We start from the raw sequence: 12,442 nt of genomic DNA, 5'->3' as shown, positions 1-12,442 counted from the left end.
TTTGTTTTTGGTGCCCAATTATTTATGATATACTCACAATTCATCCCTGTACACCAGCATGTCAGACACTATACTAATTGGAAAGGAATCAGTGGTGGGCAGTCATTTGAAGACAGGGGGCCAGGTACCCTCACTAAACTCTGAGATGTTAAGGTCCTCCTCTGAGCTTGTTACTCTCATTGAGATGAATCTTGTCCAGAATTATTGGGCTGCCCATGTCATGTCCTGCTTACAGATGTTCATCTTCAGTTATACTCAAATCAATCATTCATTTACTCATTCATTCATTTCCTGGCTATTCTGTTCTAGGGAATGTTCAAGGCCCTGAGGGTATAAAGATGAATACCACACAATTCCTGTCTTAATGGAGCTTAGAAATTAATGGGTAAGGTAAGGATGTAAGAAAAGAGTTTTGCTAACTTTCCCACCTCCAGCTCCTAGTATTGGTGTTTGGCATACAGTAAGTGCTTAGCAGCTTTGTGTGGAATGAATGAATGATGGAATGAATGAACAGTTTCAAGAGTGTCTGGAGAGGCATCCCTGAATGGTACAGATTGATTGTGTTTGAAGGCGAAGTTGTGCAGACCGTTAGGGTGCTGGCAGCCTCAGGATGAAATGTGATATGGGCGCACCCAGCAGAATTCCACTATCTTCAGGGTGACCTCAGAGATCTCCATCAGAAAGTGACTCACTGCACTATGCTACACTTCACCGAAGGGCTAGACTCTGTCAGCTGAGGTCATTCCCAAATTCCCGGGGACTCTCAACCAGCTCCTTTGTAGATATTCTTTTTCCATGTCCTTCCTGTCTCTCTGTGGGAGCCGGGCTTGTCCAATTTTTCAGATAGTCTTGGGCATTTTGTGCTGGGGACATGTGGCATGGAACTCATTTCCTTGAATTCATGAAAATTGGCATTAACAGTGTGAAAAATAAGGCATTCTGGAGTAGAGGAACAAATATAGTTATGCATCCGGAAGATCTGTGTTTGAGTCTTGCCTTGACCACTTTCCAACTATGTGATCTTTAAATGGAAAGTGGGATAAAATTATCTTTATTCAGCCATTCATGTCAGGTTTAAATTGGATAAGATCAATAAATTATTTAGGGCAAAAACTAGCATGTGTTAAGGACCCAGTAATCTGTCATGTTGCCAGAATTACCACTGTAAATACTGTATGGGGAGGGCTTAATTCCCCAAGCTGAGGAAGGATTTCTGGAATAAGCATCTCTAGCACAGGAGTCATCCTGATGGACAATTGGGTAAAGAGTGTTTCAGGTTCAGGGTATAATGTGTGTGAGTGTGCACACATCCTCAGTTGCTCAGTCGTGTCCAACTCTTTGCGACCCCATGGACTGTAGCCTGCCAGGCTCCTCTCTCCATGGTGGCGCAGGGTATAATGAGATTCTGTCAAAGCCAAGGATGAAAGAAGCCAGTGTGTTCAGGGGTGTGCATGGATCAGAGTTCTGGGTGCCTGTGCAGAAGTGGCAAGAGGTGGGCTGATGAAGGGCTCAGGACAGGCAAGGGTGTGGGTATCCTGCCCAAGAGTTGATCTTTGTCCTTGAAGGGCATGATGTTTCATCACAGGGTTCTAAAGTCTGCAGGTTCATGTTTTATGACATTTTCCTGAGAGCCTTTTTTTCTCAGGTCTTAGGGAGACATTCACAACCCATCCACAAAGTTAAAAAAAAAAAAAAATCTAAATCTTGAAAATAAGCAAAGAAAGGACAATATCTTCTTTCAGCATCACACAAGGGCATTGTTGTACAAGTCCCCTGAGCGTTTTTTAATTATCGGGGAATGTACCTTTGTTTGACTCACTATTTCATCATTGGTTGAGAGCCCAGGTACTATGGAGTTACACGTTAACTCAGTGTTTTGTTTTGTTTTCCTAGTGGATATACAATTGATTTTTGCCTGGTAAGAAAGATAAATCCAAATGTTATGATCTTAGTGAACTATCAAGACATGAACCAGTGTTGTATCTAACCTAACAACTTTATTCTTTTGTCAAAAACTTGTAAACACTCAGTTCCTCAAATGCTTTCTGAATCAGCTTTACTCAATGCTCTGATCTTCTCATTAATAAGTTAAATAAGTCTTTGATGAGTTTTCATTTTACATTTGTGTGAGAATCGTGTTCACTCTTTGAAAGTCATACTTTGACTGCAATGTTTTAGCCAAAATCCCTGTGAAAGAGCAAGTGATGGAACTGGAAAGGCTGGAGCCATTTTCTCAGCCTTAAAGGCCTGGGACGCCCAGTCCCTGAGATCACTGGAAAGGTTACTCTGGGATTAGTAGGGAGTTTTGTGACTTAGGCGGTACTCTGGGACCTTGGCAGCTTTGGTTGATGGTGAGGGGTAGTGAGCACAGGCACAAGGGAGCTGACTCATCTTGATGTGGGTGTGCTGGGGTTGATTGGGGCCAGTGTGGACTCTAGCCCAGTGTGGATAGGACGGACAGGAGGATGCCCCAAAACAGGTGATATCAAAGTCAGACCCCTAGTAACATCCCTACTCCTATATATTGTTAGATGTAAATCTCCTGAAAGCAGGCCTTGAACCAACAGCTGGCCAACTTCCAGGGATACAGGCTGCATCCAGCCTCTTGTGGGAGGGTTAGCAGGGGTGTTCAGGCTACAGGACATCCCAATGGAGAATTGAAAACAAGGCAAAAGCACCTCATTTTAGATTTGGCCCATGGGTAGGGAGCAGATGAGAGTGGGAAGACTATAGCACCAGACTGTAGCTCCTGGGGCTCAATCCCAGATGTGCCAGATATCATTGCAGAGGCAAAGAAGATCTGCCTGCACTGTCTCATTTGTCCATTCATTTATTCATTTACCCAGTGCAAGGATGTATCACTGCAGGAAGGAGGGTTTCTGTGACTGTAGTTGATAGGGCTAGCGAAGGTGACCCTGTCATGTCTCATTTTTCTATTGACCCATTTCCCTGCCTTTGCTGCAGTGTGATTGAGAACAGAAGAGCAGTATTCTGTTTACCAGGGTTAAATAGGACCTCATTAAGACACCCTGAGTAGTGAACAACTCCTCAGCACTCAGCTCCTCTGACCACTCAATCTGTGTTGGGAGAATTCCTCCCATGATGTTTTGGTGCCTCTCCAACACAAAGCTGAGGAATAAGCTTCTGCAGCCATCCTCACAACTGGAGGCAAGCATGTGACCTCTGCCAGTCACAGGTACCCTGGACAAACTTTGGTTTGGAAGCATGTGATCCCAGAGGCAGGGACCACGTGGGTTCCACTTTGGCAAGGGTGGTGCAGAGAAACCTAACCTTCAGAAGCAGTACAGGCCAGCCTGTGGCCAGTGATGAGGTGGGTGAGTTTCTCAGGAAGGTTCAGGGATAGACACTACTGACTGTTGGCATCTCTCTGCAGTACTTGACTCAGGCCAGTTGCCATGCAGCCCTGAAGGTTTCCCCTGAAGGTTTCCAGGTCCATAATGGGCTCCCTCTCCAAAGGAGAGTCCAGTTCAATATATCTGTCTTCATTCAGGGATTTACCTGAACCTCTAGGGATGTTGCACACAAAAGAAATTCTGAGAAGCTGTTAGATAACCCCATGAGCTCTGTCTTGCCGCCCCCCCCTTTTTTTATAATAGAAATGTAGGTGATTAGTTATATTGGATCCCTTCCATCAGGGAGGAAACAGGGATTGGTTATCACTGAAATAGACCCTTATCCTGTATTTGCCTTCCCTATTCACCAAGCTTCTGACAGCATTATTTATGGATTGCAGAAAGCCTTGGTTATTCATTGGTACTGAATCCAAGCTCGCCCTGCTTGCTGCACGACAAACCAATGAATTGGAGACAAGGTGTTGAGGCAAGGAATACTTTATTTGGAGAGCTGGCAGACCGGGAAGATGGCAGACTAATGTCTCAAATTAACCATCTTGTCAGAGTCTGGATACCAGGTTCTTTTATGGATCAGAGACGGGGGGATGGTAAGGAAACAAAGTAAAAAGTCCATTTAATCTCGCAAATATCTCCTAGAATGGCAAGCCTCAGGGAGGGGGTTGTGTTAATTTCTTCCTTACTGCCATCTACAGGTGGACAGGGTTCTGAACAAAGGCACTTCAGCTTAACAATCAGGCAGAGGGGCAGGATTCTCTAAGGCAGTCCCTTGCGTATTATTATAACAACAAAAGCGACAAAACAAGGGTTAAAGTACAAGAAACAGATCTAGCATGGAAGAGTCAAAATCAGCTCTTCCCTGTTACATCATTATGGTATCCCACAGAAGACTTTTAATTAATTCATTAATTGGTAAAGAAGCTCATTTACAGCAAAGGAGGTAAAGACATGTTAAAAAAGACCAGTGTTGTCTCTTGTACTGCCTGGCCTGACTCAGGGTGTGCCTGTGATGAATTTAAAGCGGTCAGGAGATCTACCCTTAATGCACACCCTTTCAGAGTGCGTGTATCAGATCTTGGCATAGTCAGGATGCGCCATGTTTCCATGGTCATTTCCCAGTTCCATTTCATGCTATTTACTGAGCAGGTACTCTGGGCCAGATATTTTATGTACCCTGTTGCACGTATGCGGTTCTCACAATAGCCCATTTTCTACCACAATAAGACCAAAGGCCAGAGAGGATACATTGCCCAAGACTACAGGCTAGTAGCTTCAGAATTGGGCTTGAAACCCACCCATGCCCACATTCTTTTCACTTCATGATACCTCCTGCTTTTATGGAGAATGGAAGGTAGCAATTCCTGCACTTGCCTTTTTTTGAAATTGTTTACTAAGGGCTTCTCAGGCGGTGCTAGTGGTAAAGAACCCACCTGCCAATGCAAGAGATGTTAAGAGACCTGGGTTCAGTCCCTGGGATGGAAGATCCCCTGGAGGAGGAAATGGCAACCCACTTCAGTATTCTTGCCTGGAGACCTGGTGGACTACAGTCCATGGGGTTGCAAAGAGTTGGACCACATCCATCCTTCATCCTAAGGCAAGGGAAACAAAAACAAAAATAAACAAATGGGACCACATCAAACTAAAAAGCTTTTGTGTAGCAAAGGAAGTTATCAAGAAAACAAGAAGGCAGCCTACTGAATGGGAGAAGAGATTTGCAAACAATGTATCTAATAAGGGGTTAATATCCAAATATTCAAAGAACTCATACAATTTAGCATCCAAAACAGTAGACAATGCAATTAAAAATGGGCTGAGGATCTGAATAGTCATTTTCCTCAAAGAAAACATGCAGATAGCCAACAGACACACGAAAAAATGCTCAGCATCACTAATCATCAGAGAAAAGCATATCAAAACCACAATGAGATACCACCTTACACCTGTCTGAATGTCAAGAAATAACAAGTGTTGGTGAGGATGTGGAGAAAAGGAAGCTCTTGTGCAGTCTTGGTGGGAAGGTGAATTGGCACAGCCACTATGGAAAACAATATGGAATTTCCTCAGAAAATAAAAAATAGAACTACCGTAAGATCCAATAGATTCACCTCTGGGTATTTACCCAAAAAAACAAAAACATTGATTGGAAAAGATATATGCACCCCCATGTTCACTGCCGTGTTATTTACAATAGCCAAAATATGGAAGCAACCTAAGTGTCTGTTGATAAATGAATAAAGAAGATGTGGTATACATATACAATGGAATATTACACAGTCATACAAAAATGAAACTTTGTCATTTATGACAACATGGATGGATAAAGAGGGTGTTATGTTAAGTGAAATAAGTCAGGTAGAGAAAGATAGAAACAGACTCATAGATACAGAGAGCAAATAGGTGGTTGCCAGCGGGGAGGGAGTTGAGGGGGTGAAATAGATGAAGGGGATTAAGAGGTACAAACCTCCAGTTGTCAAATAAATAAGCCATGGGTAATGTAATATACCACATAAGGAATATGGCCAGTGGTATTGTAAAAACTTTGTATGGGGACAAGTGGTTGCTAGACTCACTGTGGTGGTCATTTCATAGTATATCCAGATGTCAAATCACTATGTTGTACACCTGAAACTGAGATAATATTATACATCAGCTGTATTTTGATTAAAAAAAAAACCTCTGCTATGATTAGTCATTGGCTGGGAGCAGCCCAGAAGCATGGCCTCCCTCTGCATGAAATTGATGGTAAATCCAGGTGGACAGTAGCTGGGCTGTCAGTCATTTATTCTTCCTACACTCGGAGCCCAGAAGGGTGCATTTTTATGGCTACCACACCCGTTGACTGAGTTCTAGGCAATGGAATGTGGGCAGGACTGATGTGTGTCTCTTCTAAGCCTGGCCTGTACACCTTCTAAGTCAATTTCTCCTTCCACCTGATACACACAAGTACAGAAACCTTGGAGCCATTTGTTGAATAACCAAAGGTAGAAGAAGCTTGACCCACTGAAACCATTTAGGTGTTATCTCCAGGGCTCCAAAGAGCTCTGGCACCATAGTCCTTTATGTCTCAATGCAGAAAGGAATTCAGTGAGAGGCAAAGTGATAGATGAGAAGTAATTTATTACAATAGGACGCTTGTAAGATTCACAGGTAGGCAGGCAAGTGTTGCAATGCCCTGAGTACTCAGTGGGTTACATTTTTATAATCAGAGGAAGAGAGGAGATGGGGAGGAGATCTTCTTCGTCTTTCTTGAGTAGATGTCACATCTCCATCAACAGTTCCTCCCCAAGGCAGGGCAGGGAAGTTTACTTGTGCCTCCCTATGTAGTCAGACCAGGACTCTCAGAGCACAATGAAGGACTTTCGTTTTGAAAAGTCACCTTTCCGTAAATGACTGCTTTTTTGTGCACACAAAGCCTGTTTGGGGGTCATTAACCGGATGATAGCACTGGGCAGGTTGTAGGCCTTATTTCCTGCCATTTTATTGTTTGGGGGCACTGTGCAAAGAACATGCCTTCGGGGCCAAAGCACATGTTTTGAGGGTTATCAACTCACTGAGCTCACTACTGGGCAGGGTGTAGGTCTCATGCCACCATTGTTTTCTTGTTGTGGGGCATATCTCCTGCTTCTGTTGTATGGCTCTGTTACTAAGCAAGCTAGCTTGATTTTATCGTTAAGCAAGTCAATCTGACTTTGATGCTAAGTGATAGGAGTCAAGCAAGTCCCTATCACCACCCCTCGAAGAAGAGCTACCCACCAATCATAAGCATTCATTTAGGGCATTCATTAAGTGAGGAAGTTCTATTGTGTTTTAAAAAAGAAAAGAAAAGGGAAAAGAATGAATTTGGACCTCCTGTCTCTACAAAAATTAACTCATGCATGCATGCTAAGTTGCTTCAGTCATGTCTGACTCTTTGTGACTCTACAGACTGTAGCCTGCCAGGCTCCTCTGTCCATGGGATTCTCCAGGCAAGAATACTGAAGTGGGTTGCCATGCCCTCCTCCAGGGGATCTTCTGGGCCCAGAGATTGAACCTGGGTCTCCTACGTCCCCTGCATTGGCAAGTGGGTTCTTTACCACTAGCGTCACCTGGGAAGCCCCAAAATTGACTCATAGTGGATCAAAGACCTGAATATAAACGTTAAAACCACAAAACTCATAGAAGAAAGCAAAGGAGTAAATATTCATGACCTTGTATTTGGCAATGTATTCTTAGATATGATATAAAACATGCAAACAACAAAAGAAAAAAAATAGATGAGTTGGAGTTTATCAAAATTTAAAACTTTGTGCATTAAAGAACATTATCAAGTAAATGAAAAGACAGCCTACAGAATGGGAGAAAATACTGACACATCATATATCTGATAAGGGTCTGGAATATATAAAGAACTCATAATTCATCAGCAAAACACAATCCAATTTAAAAATGGGCAAAGGATTTGAACAGACATTTCTTCAAAGAAGATATGCAAATGGCCAACAATCACATGAAAAGATGCTCAGCGTCATTAGTCATTACAGAAATGCAGGGACTTCCCTTGTGGTCCTTTGTCTAACACTCTGCGCTCCCAGGGCAGGTGGCCTGAGTTTGGTTCCTGGTCGGGGAGCTAGATCCCCAAAGCCACAACTAAAGATCTCACATGCCACAACTAAGACCTGTTACAGCCAAATCAAATAAAAATAAAGTAAATATATATATTTTTAAAAATGTAAATCAAAACCCCAACGAGATCACACTTCACAGTCACAATGATGTAACTATTAAGAAAAAAAAAATTATTGTTGGTGAGAATGTGGAGAATTTGGAACTCATGTACATTGCTGGTGGGAATGTAAAATGGTTCAGTCACTGTGGAAAACACTGGTGATTCCTCAAAAATTTAAACATATTATTATTATATAACCTAGTGATTTCTCTCTTAGATCTATACACCAAAGAAATGAAAACAGGTATCAAATACTTGTACCCAATCCCAAATGTCCATCAATGGATGAATGGATAAACAAATTATGAGTATACATACAATCAAATATTATTTGATCATAAAAAGGAATGAAATACTGATACTGATACCTTCAACAAAGTAGTTGAAACCTGAAGACATTATGCCTTGAACCTTGAAGACATTATGAAAGAGACCAGACGCAAAAGGTCACATATTATATGATTACATTTATATGAAATGTCTAGAATAGGCAAATCCATGGAGATTGAACACAGATTGTGGTTGTCAGGGGCTAGGGGGTGGGAAGGAACGGGAAGTTAAGTGCTTAATAGGTATAGGATTTCCTTTTGTGGTCATGACAACATTTTGCAACTAGATAGAGGTGGTGGTTGCATAACATAGTGGATATATTAAATGCTACTGAATTCCTGACTTTAAAAATGTTAATTTTATGTTGTGTGAATTTTACCTCAATAAAGATATATTAAAAAGCAAAAAAAATTAGAGTGAAACAACAGCCAGTCACAGAGGACTCTACGCAGGGTATGTGTCTGATGGCAGTGGGGCAGGAAGTCAAGCTCAGATTTAAGTAGCAACCTCTCCAGAAGGAGATCCACCCACTCCTGCCTGGGTGGGGTTCTGCCGTGGGCTCCTTAGGTCAGCTCCCTGGGCTTCCCCTGAGTTAGTCTGATCCTCTGGAGGTTTTATCAGGCTCTCTCCAATTCCTCCTCCACCTGTCTGTCTGGCCGGCGAGCCTGGCCGGCTTCCAGGGAGCTTGCGGCTCTCTTCTCCCTCTTGCAGCCCGAGCAGCCGGCCTCGCCAGGGTCTGGCACGCCTTCAGTGGGCTCTAAGGGGCCAGGCCAGGGCCAGCTCTGGAGTGGGGCTCCAGCTCTGCAGACACCGCAAATCTTTTTTCTTAGTGCAGCTGCCAGGATTAGGACCACTTTGGCAGCTCCAGGAAAAGGGATTGAAACCACCTCCGGGGACACAGGTAAGTAAGAGGGTCTGGGCTCTGGGGCCTCACCAAGGGACTAGACTGGCTGTAACACATCTGAGGTAGGTGTGACCCACACTGATCTCCTTATCTGAGACCCACAAGAGGGCTTGTAGCTGTTCTCTGAGGGTAAAGATGGGGGACATTTCATGGACATGCTTCTGGCTAACTTCTGCCTGATCTTTAGAGCCTAACACAGACATCGCCTTCTGCAGGAAACCTTCCCAAGTCCTAAGGTGCCCTTTCTCTGTGTCCTCAAAGCATCTTGCACTTCTTACATAGCATTTTCTGTACTCGATTATAAATGTACACTAGACCATGTACTTCCTTGTGGCTAGGTGCCCCCTTCCGGGGGTCCTCTTACCTACATCAGTGACCCTATAGTTGTCTTTGGAGCCTGCTATTGACCTGGGGGAGGGGGACTAGTTCCTTCTCTTACTTTGCCAGGCAAGTACTTGTTCACACTTGTGTGCAAATGTACATTCACACACGACCTCAGGGGAAGTTCAGTCTTTTCTTCAATCCAGGTCCCTGTGATAAAATCTAAACTGTACAGAACTGAGGTGGCAATGGTGAGGGGTGAGCATGGTGGCCCCAAACTAACAGCGCCAAACCCTTGCTCCGTGTGAACCAGGTGTCTCCCTGACCAGACCTATAAAAGTTGTTGGTCCCCAAGTGAATGTCCTCTTGGCTGACCAGATCTCCCACTTGGACCTGTTTCTCATCCTCATTCTACTCTATTTTGCTTTTCTCCTTGCCTGGGTGAGGTCTATTCCCTTGGTTGGGGTGTCCCAGCTCCTCATCATTATTAGAGTCCCCATTCATTTTCTTGCTGTTCAGAGTGAAGGGGAGACTTAGAGCCTGGCAGTCAGACAAGAGAAGGGAGGGGACCCTGCCCTCTGGGTGGAAGCTTGCTTTTTCTTTCTGTTCCTCTGTGATCATTGCAAACTCTTTTAAACAACAAATCACTTATACTGCAAGTGTTAATCTCCTGCCCACAGACTTCAGTGATCTACATATAAGATTCATGTCTTCCTGCTAGCATAATTTTTGGACTTTATTATGCTAGAAGAGTGTCTGTCTCTTTCTCAACCTTGACTGTGACATTACAAAACCTTCTTCTATTGGTTTGGCCTTGAAGAGCTCTGTTTTTAATTCCCACTTCTAATTTTCCCCTAGTTGCAGTAATTAGGGCTGGGGGTGAGAGGAAAGCTATTAATCTTGGTGTGGATAGACACAAGCCATGTCTTAAAGATCAAGTTTTGGGTTGGGAGTAGCCAGGCCAATGGCAGATGCAGGAGGTCATGGATATAGCTTCCCATAGGGGTGAGTAAGACACAGCCCCTAGGCTGTGTTTGGGAGCAGAAGGGCCACTGGAAATTTAAAATGTGGTGTAATAAATCTAAAAGGGGATGTACATGATGCTTATAGAGCACAGAGAATGGGGGCCTATCTTGTGCATGGAGGAAGACTTCCTGGATGAGGTGATGTCTGGGTGGAGCCATGAAGAGCAAATAAAAGTTATCCACGAGAGTATCCGTCTGCACCCTGATCCCCAGATTTTCTCTCTCTCAAGTTCTGAAGACACTAGAGAGACATCTCAGATGCCCTCCTGTGCCTTGTCCAGAATAATTTGGTTTGATAACCTTCTGAAGCATTAGCTGGACAGAGGTACCCATGGCTATTTCTCTCTGACCTTAGGCAGATGTGGAGAACTCTGGAGGGATTGAAGGTTCTTGGAAAGCCTTGGGGTTGCCGTAGGTGTACCACTCCTGATTTCTCTCCAAGAGAGTCTCAGATATGAGATGGATCCCAGTTTGGAACATAGGGTATTGGTGGTTTCCACCCTCAACACCTTTGCTATGTGATGGTGTCCATCCCAAGGACTAGAACTTTGGAATCCAAATGGGAGCTGTAAGCCACCCTCATGGCTCCTCCTGTGGTTGAGGAGGGAGCTTGGGATGATGCTCTAACTTGACTCCAGTGTGTTCTTCCCAAAGCTGGAGTCACTCAGGTTACACTCTTACCTGGGATGGCTGCATTGGAGAGTCTAGAGTGGGCTTTGCTCTGCCAAGTTCAATGAACAATCTCAGATGGGCTTAATTAGGAGGAATTAGCTTAAGGGCTTGGTGGGACCTTGGCTTCATGAAACAGAGGGAAAGATGAAAAAGCTGGGAATATGTAGGATTAGCATGAAGGAATGGGCTAGCAGTGGGATCCTCTTGGTATGGATATGCCTAATATTGCTATTTGGCCACTATTATAACATGAATTCAAGGGAGAGACTCATTTTGTTTTTATTATTATTACTGTTGAGGGGTCTTGTGGTCTAGCTGGGCTGGGGACAATAATATACAAAATAAGGCTGGTGTTTTTAGTATTTTGCCAAGTAATATACCTTCTTTGCCCTAGCTTTTAGCTATGTCCCTGAGTCCAATTGCATACAGAACCCAATCAAGAGATACCCATCTATTCATGGTTGTACAAAGACACAGCAGAGCCCTTGACATCACTGGTTTTCAAGGTGGAAGGGGGACCATATGAGCATTTACCCCTTCTGCACCGTCCCCCTCTGGAGGGGGTAGTAGAGGGTGGGGACAGTTGGCTGTAACCAACAATGAGGGAGGGACTCAGTAAGAGACCAGATCTGTCCCATTCCTCACCAGTGTGGATTCAGCAATCTCAGGGCCTGCCGTGTTTTTTCCTTTAGGCTTGCAGTGATCCTCCACTCCACTGCATTTGTAGTGATCACTTGTATTGATCCTCCTGCAGTGATCTTCCTCGTTCCCCTCTGAGCTGTCCTTGGATTTTTAGAGTTCTCTGAGTTTCTGGAAGAAACGGTAGTTGGCTCCAGGTTGGTCTTTAACCAACCTGAAAATGTGCTAGTTCTTCAACCTGAGAAGGCAGATGAAGGGGGTTATGGTCTTGACCTCCACAGACAGCCTACCCAAGCAGGTGTTGAGCCTCTGTGGCCCAGCCTGTGCCCTTGCTGGCTTGGCAGGTGGGATGCAAGCAGGCTGGATCCTCCAGGAGAGACTCAGAACCCAATCACTTCAGTGCCTGGTCACAGTTTATAAAGAAGCAGGTGGTGGGGAAGAAAGCTTTTGCCAGGTGCTCATTGGCAATAAATAA

At 44.1% G+C, this 12,442-nt stretch overlaps 1 protein-coding gene across 7 annotated transcripts in view; it reads left to right on the top strand.

Moving 5' to 3' along the window:
- CALN1 (calneuron 1) overlaps positions 1–12,442 on the top strand; it is a 693,518-nt gene that overhangs the window by 176,240 nt on the left and 504,836 nt on the right. The window contains exon 1 of one of the 7 annotated variants that reach the window (XR_014073438.1): positions 310–385. The exons of 5 other annotated variants lie outside the window; for them this stretch is intronic. The gene's annotated coding sequence lies outside the window, so the exon portion shown is untranslated. Of the gene's footprint in view, positions 1–309; positions 391–12,442 lie in introns of those variants that run through there. One more of the 7 variants, XM_081558118.1, reaches the window with a different exon arrangement.

The sequence above is a fragment of the Giraffa tippelskirchi genome, chromosome 13 (genome assembly GCF_054371585.1).
Source record: "Giraffa tippelskirchi isolate mGirTip1 chromosome 13, T2T-mGirTip1v1.2.pri, whole genome shotgun sequence".
Taxonomy (NCBI): domain Eukaryota; kingdom Metazoa; phylum Chordata; class Mammalia; order Artiodactyla; family Giraffidae; genus Giraffa; species Giraffa tippelskirchi.
The sequence above is the reverse complement of the archived record's forward strand: the minus strand, read 5'-3'. Positions and strand labels throughout refer to the sequence as shown.